We start from the raw sequence: 10000 nt of genomic DNA on the forward strand, positions 1-10000 counted from the left end.
GTTCGTGCCCGATCTCGTCCGATCTCGGAAGCTAAGCAGAGTCGGGCCTGGTTAGTACTTGGATGGGAGACCGCCTGGGAATACCAGGTGCTGTAACTTTCTTCACTTTTCTCTCCAAAAGGCAGAGGACACTGCTGCTTTTCACTTGAGAAATATGAGAAAAAGGCAAGATTAAAGAAGAGATGCATTCAAAGATGCATTCAAAGATGTGGGTAACGGTAAAAAGGGAAACAGAATCAATCAATATATCAATATTTTCTTATTATTGGAATGTTAATTAATGAACTGGTTTAGGTTCGTTAACGTTTTAAAATTGACCTACTGTTGTAGGTTTTAAAGAACTATGTGTTGGAGACAAACTTGCTTACGGCCATACCTCTCTGTTCGTGCCCGATCTCGTCCGATCTCGGAAGCTAAGCAGAGTCGGGCCTGGTTAGTACTTGGATGGGAGACAGCCTGGGAATACCAGGTGCTGTAAGTTTTTTCACTTCTCTCTCCAAAAGGCAGAGGACACTGCTGCTTTTTCACTTGAGAAATATGTGAGAAAAAGGCAAGATTGAAGAAGAGATGCATACAAAGATGCATTCAAAGATGTGGGTAACGGTAAAAAGGGAAACAGAATCAATCAATATATCAATATTTTCTTATTATTGGAATGTTAATTAATGAACTGGTTTAGGTTCGTTAACGCTTTAAAATTGACCTACTGTTGTAGGTTTTAAAGAACTATGTGTTGGAGCCAAACTTGCTTACGGCCATACCTCTCTGTTCGTGCCCGATCTCGTCCGATCTCGGAAGCTAAGCAGAGTCGGGCCTGGTTAGTACTTGGATGGGAGACCGCCTGGGAATACCAGGTGCTGTAACTTTCTTCACTTTTCTCTCCAAAAGGCAGAGGACACTGCTGCTTTTCACTTGAGAAATATGAGAAAAAGGCAAGATTAAAGAAGAGATGCATTCAAAGATGCATTCAAAGATGTGGGTAACGGTAAAAAGGGAAACAGAATCAATCAATATATCAATATTTTCTTATTATTGGAATGTTAATTAATGAACTGGTTTAGGTTCGTTAACGTTTTAAAATTGACCTACTGTTGTAGGTTTTAAAGAACTATGTGTTGGAGACAAACTTGCTTACGGCCATACCTCTCTGTTCGTGCCCGATCTCGTCCGATCTCGGAAGCTAAGCAGAGTCGGGCCTGGTTAGTACTTGGATGGGAGACAGCCTGGGAATACCAGGTGCTGTAAGTTTTTTCACTTCTCTCTCCAAAAGGCAGAGGACACTGCTGCTTTTTCACTTGAGAAATATGTGAGAAAAAGGCAAGATTGAAGAAGAGATGCATACAAAGATGTGGGTAACGGTAAAAAGGGAAACAGAATCAATCAATATATCAATATTTTCTTATTATTGGAATGTTAATTAATGAACTGGTTTAGGTTCGTTAACGTTTTAAAATTGACCTACTGTTGTAGGTTTTAAAGAACTATGTGTTGGAGCCAAACTTGCTTACGGCCATACCTCTCTGTTCGTGCCCGATCTCGTCCGATCTCGGAAGCTAAGCAGAGTCGGGCCTGGTTAGTACTTGGATGGGAGACCGCCTGGGAATACCAGGTGCTGTAACTTTCTTCACTTTTCTCTCCAAAAGGCAGAGGACACTGCTGCTTTTCACTTGAGGAATATGAGAAAAAGGCAAGATTAAAGAAGAGATGCATTCAAAGATGCATTCAAAGATGTGGGTAACGGTAAAAAGGGAAACAGAATCAATCAATATATCAATATTTTCTTATTATTGGAATGTTAATTAATGAACTGGTTTAGGTTCGTTAACGTTTTAAAATTGACCTACTGTTGTAGGTTTTAAAGAACTATGTGTTGGAGACAAACTTGCTTACGGCCATACCTCTCTGTTCGTGCCCGATCTCGTCCGATCTCGGAAGCTAAGCAGAGTCGGGCCTGGTTAGTACTTGGATGGGAGACAGCCTGGGAATACCAGGTGCTGTAAGTTTTTTCACTTCTCTCTCCAAAAGGCAGAGGACACTGCTGCTTTTTCACTTGAGAAATATGTGAGAAAAAGGCAAGATTGAAGAAGAGATGCATACAAAGATGTGGGTAACGGTAAAAAGGGAAACAGAATCAATCAATATATCAATATTTTCTTATTATTGGAATGTTAATTAATGAACTGGTTTAGGTTCGTTAACGTTTTAAAATTGACCTACTGTTGTAGGTTTTAAAGAACTATGTGTTGGAGAAAAACTTGCTTACGGCCATACCTCTCTGTTCGTGCCCGATCTCGTCCGATCTCGGAAGCTAAGCAGAGTCGGGCCTGGTTAGTACTTGGATGGGAGACCGCCTGGGAATACCAGGTGCTGTAACTTTCTTCACTTTTCTCTCCAAAAGGCAGAGGACACTGCTGCTTTTCACTTGAGAAATATGAGAAAAAGGCAAGATTAAAGAAGAGATGCATTCAAAGATGCATTCAAAGATGTGGGTAACGGTAAAAAGGGAAACAGAATCAATCAATATATCAATATTTTCTTATTATTGGAATGTTAATTAATGAACTGGTTTAGGTTCGTTAACGTTTTAAAATTGACCTACTGTTGTAGGTTTTAAAGAACTATGTGTTGGAGACAAACTTGCTTACGGCCATACCTCTCTGTTCGTGCCCGATCTCGTCCGATCTCGGAAGCTAAGCAGAGTCGGGCCTGGTTAGTACTTGGATGGGAGACAGCCTGGGAATACCAGGTGCTGTAAGTATTTTCACTTCTCTCTCCAAAAGGCAGAGGACACTGCTGCTTTTTCACTTGAGAAATATGTGAGAAAAAGGCAAGATTGAAGAAGAGATGCATACAAAGATGTGGGTAACGGTAAAAAGGGAAACAGAATCAATCAATATATCAATATTTTCTTATTATTGGAATGTTAATTAATGAACTGGTTTAGGTTCGTTAACGCTTTAAAATTGACCTACTGTTGTAGGTTTTAAAGAACTATGTGTTGGAGCCAAACTTGCTTACGGCCATACCTCTCTGTTCGTGCCCGATCTCGTCCGATCTCGGAAGCTAAGCAGAGTCGGGCCTGGTTAGTACTTGGATGGGAGACCGCCTGGGAATACCAGGTGCTGTAACTTTCTTCACTTTTCTCTCCAAAAGGCAGAGGACACTGCTGCTTTTCACTTGAGAAATATGAGAAAAAGGCAAGATTAAAGAAGAGATGCATTCAAAGATGCATTCAAAGATGTGGGTAACGGTAAAAAGGGAAACAGAATCAATCAATATATCAATATTTTCTTATTATTGGAATGTTAATTAATGAACTGGTTTAGGTTCGTTAACGTTTTAAAATTGACCTACTGTTGTAGGTTTTAAAGAACTATGTGTTGGAGACAAACTTGCTTACGGCCATACCTCTCTGTTCGTGCCCGATCTCGTCCGATCTCGGAAGCTAAGCAGAGTCGGGCCTGGTTAGTACTTGGATGGGAGACAGCCTGGGAATACCAGGTGCTGTAAGTTTTTTCACTTCTCTCTCCAAAAGGCAGAGGACACTGCTGCTTTTTCACTTGAGAAATATGTGAGAAAAAGGCAAGATTGAAGAAGAGATGCATACAAAGATGTGGGTAACGGTAAAAAGGGAAACAGAATCAATCAATATATCAATATTTTCTTATTATTGGAATGTTAATTAATGAACTGGTTTAGGTTCGTTAACGTTTTAAAATTGACCTACTGTTGTAGGTTTTAAAGAACTATGTGTTGGAGCCAAACTTGCTTACGGCCATACCTCTCTGTTCGTGCCCGATCTCGTCCGATCTCGGAAGCTAAGCAGAGTCGGGCCTGATTAGTACTTGGATGGGAGACCGCCTGGGAATACCAGGTGCTGTAACTTTCTTCACTTTTCTCTCCAAAAGGCAGAGGACACTGCTGCTTTTCACTTGAGAAATATGAGAAAAAGGCAAGATTAAAGAAGAGATGCATTCAAAGATGCATTCAAAGATGTGGGTAACGGTAAAAAGGGAAACAGAATCAATCAATATATCAATATTTTCTTATTATTGGAATGTTAATTAATGAACTGGTTTAGGTTCGTTAACGTTTTAAAATTGACCTACTGTTGTAGGTTTTAAAGAACTATGTGTTGGAGACAAACTTGCTTACGGCCATACCTCTCTGTTCGTGCCCGATCTCGTCCGATCTCGGAAGCTAAGCAGAGTCGGGCCTGGTTAGTACTTGGATGGGAGACAGCCTGGGAATACCAGGTGCTGTAAGTTTTTTCACTTCTCTCTCCAAAAGGCAGAGGACACTGCTGCTTTTTCACTTGAGAAATATGTGAGAAAAAGGCAAGATTGAAGAAGAGATGCATACAAAGATGTGGGTAACGGTAAAAAGGGAAACAGAATCAATCAATATATCAATATTTTCTTATTATTGGAATGTTAATTAATGAACTGGTTTAGGTTCGTTAACGTTTTAAAATTGACCTACTGTTGTAGGTTTTAAAGAACTATGTGTTGGAGCCAAACTTGCTTACGGCCATACCTCTCTGTTCGTGCCCGATCTCGTCCGATCTCGGAAGCTAAGCAGAGTCGGGCCTGGTTAGTACTTGGATGGGAGACCGCCTGGGAATACCAGGTGCTGTAACTTTCTTCACTTTTCTCTCCAAAAGGCAGAGGACACTGCTGCTTTTCACTTGAGGAATATGAGAAAAAGGCAAGATTAAAGAAGAGATGCATTCAAAGATGCATTCAAAGATGTGGGTAACGGTAAAAAGGGAAACAGAATCAATCAATATATCAATATTTTCTTATTATTGGAATGTTAATTAATGAACTGGTTTAGGTTCGTTAACGCTTTAAAATTGACCTACTGTTGTAGGTTTTAAAGAACTATGTGTTGGAGCCAAACTTGCTTACGGCCATACCTCTCTGTTCGTGCCCGATCTCGTCCGATCTCGGAAGCTAAGCAGAGTCGGGCCTGGTTAGTACTTGGATGGGAGACCGCCTGGGAATACCAGGTGCTGTAACTTTCTTCACTTTTCTCTCCAAAAGGCAGAGGACACTGCTGCTTTTCACTTGAGAAATATGAGAAAAAGGCAAGATTAAAGAAGAGATGCATTCAAAGATGTGGGTAACGGTAAAAAGGGAAACAGAATCAATCAATATATCAATATTTTCTTATTATTGGAATGTTAATTAATGAACTGGTTTAGGTTCGTTAACGTTTTAAAATTGACCTACTGTTGTAGGTTTTAAAGAACTATGTGTTGGAGAAAAACTTGCTTACGGCCATACCTCTCTGTTCGTGCCCGATCTCGTCCGATCTCGGAAGCTAAGCAGAGTCGGGCCTGGTTAGTACTTGGATGGGAGACCGCCTGGGAATACCAGGTGCTGTAACTTTCTTCACTTTTCTCTCCAAAAGGCAGAGGACACTGCTGCTTTTCACTTGAGAAATATGAGAAAAAGGCAAGATTAAAGAAGAGATGCATTCAAAGATGCATTCAAAGATGTGGGTAACGGTAAAAAGGGAAACAGAATCAATCAATATATCAATATTTTCTTATTATTGGAATGTTAATTAATGAACTGGTTTAGGTTCGTTAACGTTTTAAAATTGACCTACTGTTGTAGGTTTTAAAGAACTATGTGTTGGAGACAAACTTGCTTACGGCCATACCTCTCTGTTCGTGCCCGATCTCGTCCGATCTCGGAAGCTAAGCAGAGTCGGGCCTGGTTAGTACTTGGATGGGAGACCGCCTGGGAATACCAGGTGCTGTAACTTTCTTCACTTTTCTCTCCAAAAGGCAGAGGACACTGCTGCTTTTCACTTGAGAAATATGAGAAAAAGGCAAGATTAAAGAAGAGATGCATTCAAAGATGTGGGTAACGGTAAAAAGGGAAACAGAATCAATCAATATATCAATATTTTCTTATTATTGGAATGTTAATTAATGAACTGGTTTAGGTTCGTTAACGTTTTAAAATTGACCTACTGTTGTAGGTTTTAAAGAACTATGTGTTGGAGACAAACTTGCTTACGGCCATACCTCTCTGTTCGTGCCCGATCTCGTCCGATCTCGGAAGCTAAGCAGAGTCGGGCCTGGTTAGTACTTGGATGGGAGACCGCCTGGGAATACCAGGTGCTGTAACTTTCTTCACTTTTCTCTCCAAAAGGCAGAGGACACTGCTGCTTTTCACTTGAGAAATATGAGAAAAAGGCAAGATTAAAGAAGAGATGCATTCAAAGATGCATTCAAAGATGTGGGTAACGGTAAAAAGGGAAACAGAATCAATCAATATATCAATATTTTCTTATTATTGGAATGTTAATTAATGAACTGGTTTAGGTTCGTTAACGTTTTAAAATTGACCTACTGTTGTAGGTTTTAAAGAACTATGTGTTGGAGAGAAACTTGCTTACGGCCATACCTCTCTGTTCGTGCCCGATCTCGTCCGATCTCGGAAGCTAAGCAGAGTCGGGCCTGGTTAGTACTTGGATGGGAGACCGCCTGGGAATACCAGGTGCTGTAACTTTCTTCACTTTTCTCTCCAAAAGGCAGAGGACACTGCTGCTTTTCACTTGAGGAATATGAGAAAAAGGCAAGATTAAAGAAGAGATGCATTCAAAGATGCATTCAAAGATGTGGGTAACGGTAAAAAGGGAAACAGAATCAATCAATATATCAATATTTTCTTATTATTGGAATGTTAATTAATGAACTGGTTTAGGTTCGTTAACGTTTTAAAATTGACCTACTGTTGTAGGTTTTAAAGAACTATGTGTTGGCGACAAACTTGCTTACGGCCATACCTCTCTGTTCGTGCCCGATCTCGTCCGATCTCGGAAGCTAAGCAGAGTCGGGCCTGGTTAGTACTTGGATGGGAGACCGCCTGGGAATACCAGGTGCTGTAACTTTCTTCACTTTTCTCTCCAAAAGGCAGAGGACACTGCTGCTTTTCACTTGAGAAATATGAGAAAAAGGCAAGATTAAAGAAGAGATGCATTCAAAGATGCATTCAAAGATGTGGGTAACGGTAAAAAGGGAAACAGAATCAATCAATATATCAATATTTTCTTATTATTGGAATGTTAATTAATGAACTGGTTTAGGTTCGTTAACGTTTTAAAATTGACCTACTGTTGTAGGTTTTAAAGAACTATGTGTTGGAGACAAACTTGCTTACGGCCATACCTCTCTGTTCGTGCCCGATCTCGTCCGATCTCGGAAGCTAAGCAGAGTCGGGCCTGGTTAGTACTTGGATGGGAGACAGCCTGGGAATACCAGGTGCTGTAAGTATTTTCACTTCTCTCTCCAAAAGGCAGAGGACACTGCTGCTTTTTCACTTGAGAAATATGTGAGAAAAAGGCAAGATTGAAGAAGAGATGCATACAAAGATGTGGGTAACGGTAAAAAGGGAAACAGAATCAATCAATATATCAATATTTTCTTATTATTGGAATGTTAATTAATGAACTGGTTTAGGTTCGTTAACGTTTTAAAATTGACCTACTGTTGTAGGTTTTAAAGAACTATGTGTTGGAGACAAACTTGCTTACAGCCATACCTCTCTGTTCGTGCCCGATCTCGTCCGATCTCGGAAGCTAAGCAGAGTCGGGCCTGGTTAGTACTTGGATGGGAGACAGCCTGGGAATACCAGGTGCTGTAAGTATTTTCACTTCTCTCTCCAAAAGGCAGAGGACACTGCTGCTTTTTCACTTGAGAAATATGTGAGAAAAAGGCAAGATTGAAGAAGAGATGCATACAAAGATGTGGGTAACGGTAAAAAGGGAAACAGAATCAATCAATATATCAATATTTTCTTATTATTGGAATGTTAATTAATGAACTGGTTTAGGTTCGTTAACGTTTTAAAATTGACCTACTGTTGTAGGTTTTAAAGAACTATGTGTTGGAGACAAACTTGCTTACGGCCATACCTCTCTGTTCGTGCCCGATCTCGTCCGATCTCGGAAGCTAAGCAGAGTCGGGCCTGGTTAGTACTTGGATGGGAGACCGCCTGGGAATACCAGGTGCTGTAACTTTCTTCACTTTTCTCTCCAAAAGGCAGAGGACACTGCTGCTTTTCACTTGAGAAATATGAGAAAAAGGCAAGATTAAAGAAGAGATGCATTCAAAGATGCATTCAAAGATGTGGGTAACGGTAAAAAGGGAAACAGAATCAATCAATATATCAATATTTTCTTATTATTGGAATGTTAATTAATGAACTGGTTTAGGTTCGTTAACGTTTTAAAATTGACCTACTGTTGTAGGTTTTAAAGAACTATGTGTTGGAGACAAGCTTGCTTACGGCCATACCTCTCTGTTCGTGCCCGATCTCGTCCGATCTCGGAAGCTAAGCAGAGTCGGGCCTGGTTAGTACTTGGATGGGAGACAGCCTGGGAATACCAGGTGCTGTAAGTATTTTCACTTCTCTCTCCAAAAGGCAGAGGACACTGCTGCTTTTTCACTTGAGAAATATGTGAGAAAAAGGCAAGATTGAAGAAGAGATGCATACAAAGATGTGGGTAACGGTAAAAAGGGAAACAGAATCAATCAATATATCAATATTTTCTTATTATTGGAATGTTAATTAATGAACTGGTTTAGGTTCGTTAACGTTTTAAAATTGACCTACTGTTGTAGGTTTTAAAGAACTATGTGTTGGAGACAACCTTGCTTACGGCCATACCTCTCTGTTCGTGCCCGATCTCGTCCGATCTCGGAAGCTAAGCAGAGTCGGGCCTGGTTAGTACTTGGATGGGAGACCGCCTGGGAATACCAGGTGCTGTAACTTTCTTCACTTTTCTCTCCAAAAGGCAGAGGACACTGCTGCTTTTCACTTGAGAAACATGAGAAAAAGGCAAGATTAAAGAAGAGATGCATTCAAAGATGTGGGTAACGGTAAAAAGGGAAACAGAATCAATCAATATATCAATATTTTCTTATTATTGGAATGTTAATTAATGAACTGGTTTAGGTTCGTTAACGTTTTAAAATTGACCTACTGTTGTAGGTTTTAAAGAACTATGTGTTGGAGACAAACTTGCTTACGGCCATACCTCTCTGTTCGTGCCCGATCTCGTCCGATCTCGGAAGCTAAGCAGAGTCGGGCCTGGTTAGTACTTGGATAGGAGACAGCCTGGGAATACCAGGTGCTGTAAGTTTTTTCACTTCTCTCTCCAAAAGGCAGAGGACACTGCTGCTTTTTCACTTGAGAAATATGTGAGAAAAAGGCAAGATTGAAGAAGAGATGCATACAAAGATGTGGGTAACGGTAAAAAGGGAAACAGAATCAATCAATATATCAATATTTTCTTATTATTGGAATGTTAATTAATGAACTGGTTTAGGTTCGTTAACGTTTTAAAATTGACCTACTGTTGTAGGTTTTAAAGAACTATGTGTTGGAGACAAACTTGCTTACGGCCATACCTCTCCGTTCGTGCCCGATCTCGTCCGATCTCGGAAGCTAAGCAGAGTCGGGCCTGGTTAGTACTTGGATGGGAGACCGCCTGGGAATACCAGGTGCTGTAACTTTCTTCACTTTTCTCTCCAAAAGGCAGAGGACACTGCTGCTTTTCACTTGAGAAATATGAGAAAAAGGCAAGATTAAAGAAGAGATGCATTCAAAGATGTGGGTAACGGTAAAAAGGGAAACAGAATCAATCAATATATCAATATTTTCTTATTATTGGAATGTTAATTAATGAACTGGTTTAGGTTCGTTAACGTTTTAAAATTGACCTACTGTTGTAGGTTTTAAAGAACTATGTGTTGGAGACAAACTTGCTTACGGCCATACCTCTCTGTTCGTGCCCGATCTCGTCCGATCTCGGAAGCTAAGCAGAGTCGGGCCTGGTTAGTACTTGGATGGGAGACAGCCTGGGAATACCAGGTGCTGTAAGTTTTTTCACTTCTCTCTCCAAAAGGCAGAGGACACTGCTGCTTTTTCACTTGAGAAATATGTGAGAAAAAGGCAAGATTGAAGAAGAGATGCATACA

The 10000-nt window shown here is 40.4% G+C and overlaps 27 non-coding genes across 27 annotated transcripts in view; all 27 read left to right on the forward strand.

Moving 5' to 3' along the window:
* The window catches only part of LOC142948924 (5S ribosomal RNA), a 119-nt gene extending 20 nt beyond the window's left edge, over positions 1–99 (forward strand). Inside the window, exon 1 of the ribosomal RNA XR_012953676.1 lies at positions 1–99. This exon is cut by the window's left edge and continues 20 nt beyond it. This is a non-coding gene — a ribosomal RNA (5S ribosomal RNA).
* Positions 100–362: 263 nt separating this feature from the next.
* LOC142949117 (5S ribosomal RNA) lies at positions 363–481 on the forward strand. The gene has a single exon (XR_012953856.1). It is a non-coding gene; the product is annotated as a 5S ribosomal RNA (ribosomal RNA).
* A 266-nt stretch (positions 482–747) lies between these two features.
* On the forward strand, positions 748–866 carry LOC142948936 (5S ribosomal RNA). Its single transcript, XR_012953687.1, has one exon. It is a non-coding gene; the product is annotated as a 5S ribosomal RNA (ribosomal RNA).
* Positions 867–1129: 263 nt separating this feature from the next.
* On the forward strand, positions 1130–1248 carry LOC142949118 (5S ribosomal RNA). Its single transcript, XR_012953857.1, has one exon. It is a non-coding gene; the product is annotated as a 5S ribosomal RNA (ribosomal RNA).
* Positions 1249–1502: 254 nt separating this feature from the next.
* LOC142948948 (5S ribosomal RNA) lies at positions 1503–1621 on the forward strand. Its single transcript, XR_012953699.1, has one exon. It is a non-coding gene; the product is annotated as a 5S ribosomal RNA (ribosomal RNA).
* Positions 1622–1884: 263 nt separating this feature from the next.
* Positions 1885–2003, forward strand: LOC142949119 (5S ribosomal RNA). Its single transcript, XR_012953858.1, has one exon. It is a non-coding gene; the product is annotated as a 5S ribosomal RNA (ribosomal RNA).
* Positions 2004–2257: 254 nt separating this feature from the next.
* Positions 2258–2376, forward strand: LOC142948960 (5S ribosomal RNA). Its single transcript, XR_012953710.1, has one exon. It is a non-coding gene; the product is annotated as a 5S ribosomal RNA (ribosomal RNA).
* Positions 2377–2639: 263 nt separating this feature from the next.
* Positions 2640–2758, forward strand: LOC142949154 (5S ribosomal RNA). Its single transcript, XR_012953891.1, has one exon. It is a non-coding gene; the product is annotated as a 5S ribosomal RNA (ribosomal RNA).
* Positions 2759–3012: 254 nt separating this feature from the next.
* Positions 3013–3131, forward strand: LOC142948972 (5S ribosomal RNA). The gene has a single exon (XR_012953721.1). It is a non-coding gene; the product is annotated as a 5S ribosomal RNA (ribosomal RNA).
* A 263-nt stretch (positions 3132–3394) lies between these two features.
* Positions 3395–3513, forward strand: LOC142949120 (5S ribosomal RNA). The gene has a single exon (XR_012953859.1). It is a non-coding gene; the product is annotated as a 5S ribosomal RNA (ribosomal RNA).
* A 254-nt stretch (positions 3514–3767) lies between these two features.
* On the forward strand, positions 3768–3886 carry LOC142949087 (5S ribosomal RNA). The gene has a single exon (XR_012953829.1). It is a non-coding gene; the product is annotated as a 5S ribosomal RNA (ribosomal RNA).
* A 263-nt stretch (positions 3887–4149) lies between these two features.
* Positions 4150–4268, forward strand: LOC142949121 (5S ribosomal RNA). Its single transcript, XR_012953860.1, has one exon. It is a non-coding gene; the product is annotated as a 5S ribosomal RNA (ribosomal RNA).
* A 254-nt stretch (positions 4269–4522) lies between these two features.
* Positions 4523–4641, forward strand: LOC142948983 (5S ribosomal RNA). Its single transcript, XR_012953732.1, has one exon. It is a non-coding gene; the product is annotated as a 5S ribosomal RNA (ribosomal RNA).
* A 263-nt stretch (positions 4642–4904) lies between these two features.
* On the forward strand, positions 4905–5023 carry LOC142948994 (5S ribosomal RNA). Its single transcript, XR_012953743.1, has one exon. It is a non-coding gene; the product is annotated as a 5S ribosomal RNA (ribosomal RNA).
* Positions 5024–5274: 251 nt separating this feature from the next.
* On the forward strand, positions 5275–5393 carry LOC142949007 (5S ribosomal RNA). The gene has a single exon (XR_012953754.1). It is a non-coding gene; the product is annotated as a 5S ribosomal RNA (ribosomal RNA).
* A 263-nt stretch (positions 5394–5656) lies between these two features.
* On the forward strand, positions 5657–5775 carry LOC142949019 (5S ribosomal RNA). Its single transcript, XR_012953765.1, has one exon. It is a non-coding gene; the product is annotated as a 5S ribosomal RNA (ribosomal RNA).
* A 251-nt stretch (positions 5776–6026) lies between these two features.
* Positions 6027–6145, forward strand: LOC142949031 (5S ribosomal RNA). Its single transcript, XR_012953776.1, has one exon. It is a non-coding gene; the product is annotated as a 5S ribosomal RNA (ribosomal RNA).
* Positions 6146–6408: 263 nt separating this feature from the next.
* Positions 6409–6527, forward strand: LOC142949042 (5S ribosomal RNA). Its single transcript, XR_012953787.1, has one exon. It is a non-coding gene; the product is annotated as a 5S ribosomal RNA (ribosomal RNA).
* Positions 6528–6790: 263 nt separating this feature from the next.
* Positions 6791–6909, forward strand: LOC142949054 (5S ribosomal RNA). Its single transcript, XR_012953798.1, has one exon. It is a non-coding gene; the product is annotated as a 5S ribosomal RNA (ribosomal RNA).
* A 263-nt stretch (positions 6910–7172) lies between these two features.
* LOC142949155 (5S ribosomal RNA) lies at positions 7173–7291 on the forward strand. The gene has a single exon (XR_012953892.1). It is a non-coding gene; the product is annotated as a 5S ribosomal RNA (ribosomal RNA).
* A 254-nt stretch (positions 7292–7545) lies between these two features.
* LOC142949200 (5S ribosomal RNA) lies at positions 7546–7664 on the forward strand. The gene has a single exon (XR_012953935.1). It is a non-coding gene; the product is annotated as a 5S ribosomal RNA (ribosomal RNA).
* Positions 7665–7918: 254 nt separating this feature from the next.
* Positions 7919–8037, forward strand: LOC142949067 (5S ribosomal RNA). Its single transcript, XR_012953810.1, has one exon. It is a non-coding gene; the product is annotated as a 5S ribosomal RNA (ribosomal RNA).
* A 263-nt stretch (positions 8038–8300) lies between these two features.
* On the forward strand, positions 8301–8419 carry LOC142949156 (5S ribosomal RNA). Its single transcript, XR_012953893.1, has one exon. It is a non-coding gene; the product is annotated as a 5S ribosomal RNA (ribosomal RNA).
* A 254-nt stretch (positions 8420–8673) lies between these two features.
* Positions 8674–8792, forward strand: LOC142949079 (5S ribosomal RNA). The gene has a single exon (XR_012953821.1). It is a non-coding gene; the product is annotated as a 5S ribosomal RNA (ribosomal RNA).
* Positions 8793–9043: 251 nt separating this feature from the next.
* Positions 9044–9162, forward strand: LOC142949109 (5S ribosomal RNA). The gene has a single exon (XR_012953850.1). It is a non-coding gene; the product is annotated as a 5S ribosomal RNA (ribosomal RNA).
* A 254-nt stretch (positions 9163–9416) lies between these two features.
* LOC142949198 (5S ribosomal RNA) lies at positions 9417–9535 on the forward strand. Its single transcript, XR_012953933.1, has one exon. It is a non-coding gene; the product is annotated as a 5S ribosomal RNA (ribosomal RNA).
* A 251-nt stretch (positions 9536–9786) lies between these two features.
* Positions 9787–9905, forward strand: LOC142949122 (5S ribosomal RNA). Its single transcript, XR_012953861.1, has one exon. It is a non-coding gene; the product is annotated as a 5S ribosomal RNA (ribosomal RNA).
* The last annotated feature ends 95 nt before the right edge of the window (positions 9906–10000 follow it).

This window comes from Anarhichas minor, unplaced genomic scaffold (assembly GCF_050575085.1).
Source record: "Anarhichas minor isolate MPS153535 unplaced genomic scaffold, ASM5057508v1 ptg000013l, whole genome shotgun sequence".
Taxonomy (NCBI): Eukaryota; Metazoa; Chordata; class Actinopteri; order Perciformes; family Anarhichadidae; genus Anarhichas; species Anarhichas minor.